Source organism: Carassius gibelio, chromosome B3 (assembly GCF_023724105.1).
Source record: "Carassius gibelio isolate Cgi1373 ecotype wild population from Czech Republic chromosome B3, carGib1.2-hapl.c, whole genome shotgun sequence".
Lineage (NCBI taxonomy): Eukaryota > Metazoa > Chordata > Actinopteri > Cypriniformes > Cyprinidae > Carassius > Carassius gibelio.
The window spans coordinates 48713044-48722591 of record NC_068398.1 but is presented as its reverse complement, the minus strand read 5'-3'; positions in this window follow the sequence as shown (position 1 = coordinate 48722591).

Genomic DNA, 9548 nt, shown 5'->3' with positions numbered 1-9548 from the left:
CCCCTCCGCACACACACTAGTCCAAAGGTGTCACCGCACCTGGACCAGAGCTCGCAGAGCTCTGCTCCAGGCTAGGTCGCGCACCAAGGCTAAGGCCGATCGCCACCGGTCGAAGCCTCCCCGTTACGTCGTCGGCTCAAAGAGTGTGGCTTTCTACCCAGAATATTCCTATGCGTTCCGTTTCTAACAAACTTGCTCCCAAATTTATTGGCCCGTTTTCTATTACCAAAATTATTAATCCGGTAACAGTGCGTCTTAGCCTTCCTCCGGCGAACAGGAGGGTTCATCCCGTGTTCCATGTGTCCAAAATTAAATCGGTGATTTTTTCCCGTCTTAATCCGCCTGCCCCGGTCCCCCCCCCCCCCCCCCCCCCGCCCCCCGCCTTGTATCGTTAATGGGGAAACCACCTATTCGGTAATTCGTATTCTGGACTCTAGACGGAGGGGACGCGGATTTCAGTACTTGGTGGATTGGGAAGGTTACGGTCCGGAGGAGAGAAGGTGGGTTCCTGCTCGGGACATACTGGATCACCACCTTATAGATGATTACAACCTACAGGTAAGGCAGGCTGGGAACGTCAGGTGACGTCCTAGGGGAGGGGGTACTGTCACGGTAGGAAATCCATTGTTTCCTCCGTGTCATGTTTTGTGTATGTATTTGTACTCACGTAGTCTCCATGTGCTCGTTTGGTTGATTGTTGTCACCTGGGTGTTGATTGTCTCGCTCCAGCTGATCCTCATCCCCACTCAGCTACTTATACTCACTCATCTCTCTGTCTGTTGTCAGATCCTCATTCATGTTTCAACGTCTCAGTTGGATTAAAGTCTCTCGTGTTCGTGTACTGGATTGTGTTCGTGAGGTCGTCTTCGTGTGAGTGTTCCGGTCTGTTCTGGGTTCATCCATTGACCGTCATCACATTCATCCACCGACTTCACCATCCAGCACTTCTCACGCCACCGTAGACCTTCTGTCACCATTGCCCACATCCTGGACTGAGTCTTCATCTTACATTTTGCTGTATTTTCTACCATCCTCAATAAACATTCTCTGATTGCCTGCATTTGCTTCCTCCTCTCTTACGTGTCGTCACACACACATGCTGGTAGAGTGGTAAAAAAGGTCAGTCATCTTATTGAATCTATGGCACAGAGACAGTTAAACATTAAATCAATTGTAAACACAATGGTTAGAAAGTTCCAGTCATTACTCACCTTGTTTTAGATATTTATTTTATTGTCCAAGTTCATATCCTCTGATATATTCTTCTGATATACCTTTATTCATATGATTATAAATCAATTAATTTGACATTATTCATAGATGTGATAAAATTGACTAAGATTTGTGATTTGAAAACTGGTATGGTGTAAGAGGCATCATTTTATTCAAGAAGGTTTTTAAGGCCTGATCACCCTTAAATTTCTCTCAATTCCTCTCAAGAAGGTCATGATGTGCAAATGAGTTACATGAATGTGTTACCTTTTCTTAGAACTGAGTTAAAAGTGTAGTTTCAACTGAGATAATGCAGTGTGACGTTGTCAGCGTGAAAATGAAACTTGTGAAATTTAGCCTATGAAGCACGACTGCTGATTTATCATCTTTGTGTAAATGTTTAGCAGGAGCAGGCAAGATTGTACAATAAATAATTAACTGCATGTTTTCTTCTGATGCAGGTACAGTTTCTTATGTGTTTTCATGATTTATCTCTCTGTGTTCAAACTTTAATTGGTTTAATGTATATACAAATTGCTGGAAATGTTGAATTCATTAAATTAAATCTTTTACATAAGACATCTTCTGCATATGTAGTTATTATGTCTTATTTGAATTGATAACTATTTATTAGAATTTTCTTTATATTATTTATTCATCTTGTGAAATATTAAATTCTCTGTATTGTGAACTCTTGCTTCTGTCCACGGGAGGTCTGAGCAGAGGGAGCAGGAGCAGGCAAGATTGTACAAGGAATAATTAACTGCATGTTTTCTACTGATGCAGCCCGCGGGAGGTCTGAGCAGAGTGAGACCACTCAACATAAAAGACAACTAAACCAGCAGACTGACTCCAGTATTTCACAGCACACATCACAGCACAGAGGGGTGGTCGAGATGTGTGGGCTACACCGGCTACACAGGCATCCTATCATGTACATGCTGTGTTTACATGCAGTCAGTTTTGACTGCAAAAGATAAGGTAATTTGAATGTTCTCAGTTTGAAAACTACTGTTCTAGAGCAGTGACATGGAGCCATGGTGACATGTACTGTATAACCTGAGACATTCTGCAAACACTGGAAATATTTTAATCAAAGGACAGATTACAAGTGTTCATTTCGTTAACGAAGACGATGATGAAAAACATTTTTTATGTGACTAAGACGAGACGTTGATGAGTTAAAAATAATATCTGATGACGAAATTATGACGAAATTTATGCAGCATTTTCGTTAACTAGACGAGACTGGACTATAATGTTATTTGAAGACTACCGGGCATTCAAAATGCATCCTATTGTATTTCAAAATGTGCGTCGCCCGCCGGACTCCGCCCCTTACCTGGACCCTTCCTCCATGAACACTGCCCGACCCACACGAATCCTGCAGCACGACGAGGACACCAGATTCCCTGTTATTTTGGACACTCTTCCCCTTTGGCCACCTTTTATCCCCTGTTTTATTATTTTCTGTTAATAAAAGCCTCTCCGAGGCCTGACGTCACGCCCACTGTGTCTGTCTTGTGCTCCTCCCGTGACACTGGTGGAGAATGCGGGCAAACTGCCGAAGAATCACCGACACCACGACCCCATTAACTCACCGGTTTGTTTTTTTTGTCTTTCTGTGTTTCGTCAGGCGGTGACTCCTCCCCCAGCCATGGAGGAACTCCTCAAACACCTGACGGAGATCAGTGTTCGACAGCAGCAAATTGTTAATCATATGGCTACTCAGCAGGGAGAGACGGAGCGTGAAGTCGCCGCTCTCCGCTTCGCGGCTGCCCAGCGGGTCCCACTGCCGGATCCCCGCACTCAAGCCACCCAGCTCCTACCGAAGATGACCGTCCACGACGACGTGGAACATTATCTGGGCATGTTCGAGTCCGTAGCCACTCGAGAGGACTGGCCCCGTGAAAGTTGGGCACGGATACTGGCCCCGTTGCTGACAGGAGAACCCCAGCAGGCCTATTTCTCCATGCCAGCGAGCCAAAAAGAATCATACGACAAGCTACGGAAGGAAATCCTGGCCCGTGTAGGTCTGTCTCCATCGCCGCGGCCCAATTGTTCCGAACATGGGAATACAACAGTCGGTTGCCAGCCCGTGCCCAAGCCGCCGAACTCAACCACCTCGCCCACCACTAGTTGCTCACCGGGGATCCCAGCGTTGCCCAAGTGGCCGAATGCGTCATCGTGGACCAGTATCTGCATGCCCTGCCACGGCCCCTTCGGCAGGCAGCCGGAATGAGGAACCCGCAGACCGTAGGAGATTTCGTCGACGCAGTCGAACTAGCGGAAGCGATGTTACGCTGGGGAGCGAGCACCGCCATTTCCCCGGAGAGTGTACCAGGAGCGACGCACGCCAGAGGGCACCCAACGCACAGCCAGCAGGTCGGCGGTTCCCGGCGTACAAGACGAGCCAATGCCAACTGAGCCACCACCCTTACCCAATCGCGCTTGGCTGGCAGGCTGTCCAGTCCATCTGGAACCGCCGCGAGGGGCACCCCAGACCAAGGTTTTCCTCAATGGCCGTCCGTTTACAGCTCTGTTGAACTCCGGGAGCGCAGTAAGCCTGGTCCAGTCCTCCATATTTCCCCCACAGGTGGGAACCAAAGCCCGCATGTCCATCACATGCATCCACGGTGACACCCAGAGCGTACCTACCCGAGTGGTGACCATATCCACGAAAACCGGCACCTGGCCCCTGGAAGTGGGTGTGGTCAAAGACTTGCCTGTACCCGTGCTGCTAGGGAGAGACTGGCCAGGCTTTGACCAACTACTCACCCGAGTAACCCAGCCTGCCAGCCCTGCCGGGACCCGCCCGAAGAAAAAAGACCTGGGAGCAGCAGCCGACCACCCATCGGACCACGATCGAGCACGTGAGGGAGATGAGGGAAAGGATCGACCGCATCATGCCCCTCGTCCGGGAACACCTGACAGCAGCCCAAGAAGCCCAACGTCGACAATACGACCGGGCGGCCCAACCACGGAAGTTCCAGCCAGGTGATTACGTTTTGGTCCTCGTCCCCACGGCAGCAGGTAAATTCCTCGCTAAATGGCAAGGCCCATATATCGTCACGGAGAAAGTGGGACCCGTGACTTACAGAGTACGCCAGCCTGGACGAAGGAAGGAAAGTCAACTATACTACATTAATCTCCTGAAGCGCTGGGAGGGAACGAGGAATCAGGTCGCCGCGCTCGCCGCCACCTCTCCCGTGGTTGTTGACATCAGCCCCCAACTGTCGACCGCCCAGAGGAAGGAGCTCCAACATCTGGTCGGTCAATTCTCTGATGTGTTCTCCCCACATCCCGGGCGGACCCGCAAACTTCAGCATGACGTGCGCATACCTCCAGGGACCATCGTGCGACAGCGGCCCTACCAAATCCCGGAGGCCCGGCGACACGCAGTCAAAGGGGAGGTTCAGGAGATGCTTAAGTTGGGGATCATCGAGCCCTCCCGCAGCCCCTGGTCCAATCCCATAGTCATGGTCCCAAAACCGGACAGCACCCTCCGGTTCTGTAACGACTTCCGCCGCCTTAACGAGGTCTCCGAGTTTGATGGATACCCGATGCCCCGTGTCGACGAGCTGCTGGAGCGGTTGGGGAGAGCCCGGTTCATTTCCACGCTCGACCTCACCAAAGGCTACTGGCAGGTACCGTTAAAAGAACCCACCAAAGCAAAGACCGCCTTCTCCACCCCCAGTGGCCACTGGCAGTACCGGGTTCTCCCCTTCGGGCTGCACGGGGCTCCAGCAACCTTCCAACGGATGATGGACATCGTGCTGAGACCCCATGAGGCTTATGCTGTAGCCTACATCGATGATGTCGTCATCCACTCGGAGACCTGGGAGGACCATCTGGAGCGGCTCCGGAGGGTGCTTCTCGAACTGCGGCAGGCCGGGCTCACTGCCAATCCCAAGAAATGCTACCTGGCCCTACCTGAAGCAAAATACCTCGGTTTACGGGTGGGCCGGGGTCTGATCCGTCCGCAGGAGGGAAAAGTGGCAGCCATGCTCTCGGCCCCGAGGCCCACCTCCAAGAAGCAGGTACGGGCCTTTTTGGGATTGGCGGGGTACTATAGGTGCTTCATACCTAACTTCCCCTCCCTAGCGACAGCCCTGACAGACCTCACTAAGAAGGGACAGCCGGAGAAAGTGAGGTGGGGAACCCCAGAAGAAGAGGCGTTCAACAGGATAAAAGCGGCGCTCACGTCTGAACCGGTATTGCGCGCCCCCAACATTAACTGTCTTTTCTTGTTGCAGACAGACGCATCTGACACCGGGTTGGGAGCCATGCTATCCCAAATACAAGATGGTGAGGAACACCCGGTGGTCTACATCAGCCGAAAGCTGTCCACAACGGAACAACGGAACGCGGCGGTGGAGAAGGAGGCGCTGGCCGTCAAGTGGGCAGTCCTGGAGCTGAAGTATTATCTACTGGGACGGAAATTCACCCTCATCACCGATCACGCCCCTTTGCAATGGATGGCCCGGGCTAAAGATACCAATGCCCAGGTGACACGGTGGTTCCTGGCGCTCCAGGACTTCCACTTCGACGGGCGACATCGAGCTGGAACCGCCAATGCCAATGCGGATGGACTCTCCCGCCTGTGGACAGCTTTCACAGGTCTGTCAGGTGTGATCCCCCCCCCCAGCCCCCACCTCCCCACTCGCCCGAGGGACCAGGACGACGCTTAAGGGGAGGGAGTGTGAGCCGTGTCCCGGGCACCTACCAGCGTCGCCCTGGCAACAAATGAAATCCACCTGCACACAATCACCGCGGGCTGATCGGTCCCAGCTGAAGACGCTGAAGAGAGCCTGCCGTGTGATTCTTCAGCCCGCAACACTGGTGGAGAATGCGGGCAAGGCGGAGCCTAGACAGCGCAGTTGGGAAACATCTGGTGACGTCACTCCCTCTCGCTTGCAACCGTTTGTGAGAACCCGGACTGGGACGGAGGAAAACTGGGGACAGCCTCCCAGCCACAAAAGGGGTAAGTGACTTCTGTTATCTTCATTTTACCCTGTGGTTGGTTGAAGCTGTTACTAAAACCCGGTTTCTCTGTCCCTGTTCCGGTGCGCTGCGAGAGGGAGGACATAAATATAAAAATAAAAATATATTTTTTTGTTTGATTTTATGTCTTATTTATTAACTTTTATTTAAGTTGTATACCAAATAAAGGCTTATTTTAATTTCAAGCTATGATATATTTTACTTTATAACTTCACTGATATATTTTAATAGTATTTAGATTACAATGATTATGGTCGACAATTGTTTTAGTGTGGGTTTTTTCATGAAACTTCCATTATTTCTCAGAAAGAATGCCCATAAATATAATATGCTAAGTGCAATAAGCACATACATTGTTATTTTATCTCTCACTATCTTTATGTAAATGTTTAAAAATTAACATGATGGTAGATGATAACACAATTTATTGTGCCAAAAAGAGTATATCAGTGTATGCTATTACATGCTTTAATCATTTACAGTTTACTTGCATGAAATTGTTGACATTATCAGAAATGATATAATAACTGAAAGAAAATCTATTTATAAAACAGCGGTTCTTGTAAAGCATCTATACTTTCAGTTTGTTTCTTGGCTGCATCAGGAACAATACTCACTGACAGATGGGTGGGGACATTGTCATTTAAGGCTTACATATATCTCCTTGAGACAAAAGCTTGTTTTCACAGCTTTCAAGAAAGCTGTGAACACATTGTTTGTTATCTTTATTTTATAAGTGCACAAAGTTTTGTTGTTATTATGTCTGTATCCAAAAAAAGTAGACCCTTTACAGATTCGATTTATGTATTGCTCTTATCTGTACGATCAAAACTGAAAGTTTAATTTAAGTTATTTTCGGGCTTATCAGGAGAAAATGACTCATAACGCGTGTACGCGTTAATCGACTCCAGAGGGTTTTAAGCACAGAACGTGCAACAATGAGTTGCCAATAGGCTTTCTTCAGATGCTAAAGCAGTTGGTTCTCAGAGTTCTTTGAGCTAATGCATGCTCTTCTAGGTCTGAATATTAGCCTTGCTACATTAAACAGTCTTTCACAGGCTGCTGAGGCAGGAAGTGCTGTATTAAGTTTAAGTGATAGCTGGCACACGGCTGAGAAGGACTTCAGTACCTCTACTGTGTCTCCTGGTCACCCCAGGTATGCATCCAACTGCTGGGTCGTTTCAAGTGGACCGATCTTCTTCAAGGAGGAAAAAAGATGATTGGGAGCCCTCACTGATGTGATTCTCGATCTGACAGTCCAGTGGCTTCTGATATAGTCAAGGCATGCAGAATAAAAAACAAAAATCAGGATAATTTAGTCAATATGACAGTTGTAGTTGTGTATTGAATAGTGTGTGAGTCATTAACTGTAATTTCAAACTCATTTCACTGTCTCCGTGGAAATTACATGTATTAAGGGGAAGTTTAGACACTTACCAAGTTTGAAGATAATTTCAACACTTGTCCAGCAGGTCTTAAATTTGGAAACTAGAACGTCGATAAGCTCTGGATCTGAAATTGTTCACAGAAATTGGAGGCGACCTGAAGATGATGGAGATTGGTCCTTAGTAGAGATATGGTGGGGACCAACCATCCCATCTGCACACTGGTTTTCACCTGATAACATCCAGTGCCTTTGCATATTCTGAAAGAAATGCAGGTTCCACTGGAGTAAACCTGTACAAAGAAGAAAAGAAAAACACAACATGGAACATTTAGCCTACTTTCTAATATTCTAGATTCTAGAAAACCTTCCTATATTCTAGATTCATTGCACACAAACTCAAATATTTCAAGAGTTTTTTGTTTTAATTCTGATGAATATGACTTACAGCTTAGGAAAATTATAAACTCAGTATCTCACAAAATTATGGTATTTTCTCAATCAAAAAATATTTACTAAACAGAAATGTTCAAGATCTCCAAAGCAGGTTTAATTATGCACTCAATACTTGGTTGGAGCTATTTTTTAAAGAATGACTGCTTCAGTGCGGCATGGCATGAAGGTTATCAGCCTGGGGCACTGCTGAGGTGTTATTGAAGCCCAGGTTGCTTTGATAGTGGCCTTCAGCTCCTCTGTATTGTTTGTCAGATGTTACTTCTATTCTCTTCAAAATATCCCAAATCAAATCATCGCTAACTTCATAAACTTCACACTGTACTTCAAGCAGCTTGGATTCTGTGCCTCTCCAGTCTTTCTCCAGACCTTGATGTCCAAATGAAATGCTAAATTTTCTTTCTTCTGAAAAGAGGACTGTGGACCACATAGCATCAGTCCAGTTCTTTTTGTCCTTCCCGTACGAAAAATAACCATGGTTTTATTATAGTAAAACTGTAGTAACCCATGGTTTTTTGGCGTATTGACTGCCATTTGTAAAACCACAGATTTACTACAAATACCATGGTTAAACTATGGTTAATATAGCAAAACCATGGTTAATTTGTGGTTACCATGGTTTAACTACAGTTACCATGGTTTTTTGGTTTTATTTGTAGTAAAACCATGGTTAATTTTCGTAAGGGTTACCCTAGGTGTAATGTTTCTGACATTGTTTCTGGTCAGGAGTGGCTTGGTTCTAGGAATGTGAATGCTGTCAAATCGCCGCCCTTCACCAGGCTCCCGACTGGAGTGTGATGGGGCACATGTGAAGGGAATGGAGCCTCATCACCGCCGTTTTTTAAGGCCCAACGCGCCTCTCCTCGGGAGACCGGTCTCTTCCCCATGCATGCACGCTGGTGTCCTCGTGGTTCCAGGAAGGGTGTGTTGAGGGACTCCCACGCCACAAGAGACGTGAGCTGCCGGACCCGTGATCCAGAGGAGAACCGCACCCGTTTACACGGCCGACGGGCCAGGATGCCGGGCCGTCCATCCCCTACCAGCGCCGCGGCCAACGAGAGAGATGCAGCCGCTAGAGGAAGCCGCCGCCCCTCGCGCCCCGGACCGAGGAGGGGAGCGCGTGCATCCGCAGTACTCCGCCCCTTACCTGGACCCTTCCTCCATGAACACTGCCTGACCCACACGAACCCTGCAGCACGACGAGGACACCAGATTCCCTGTTATTTTGGCCACCTTTTATCCCCTGTTTTATTTTCTGTTAATAAAAGCCTCTCCGAGGCCTGACGCCATGCCCACTGTGTCTGTCTTGTGCTCCTCCCATTACAATATATATATATATATATATATATATATATATAAAAATATTAAAGAGATAGTTCACCCAAAATTTTCCAAATTCAGTCCTTGATTCAAATTTCTCATAAGCTTGATCGATTTGGTTTAAAGAGAGAAGAATGATTATGATTATTTTAATTTGAAAACTACATATAAAACA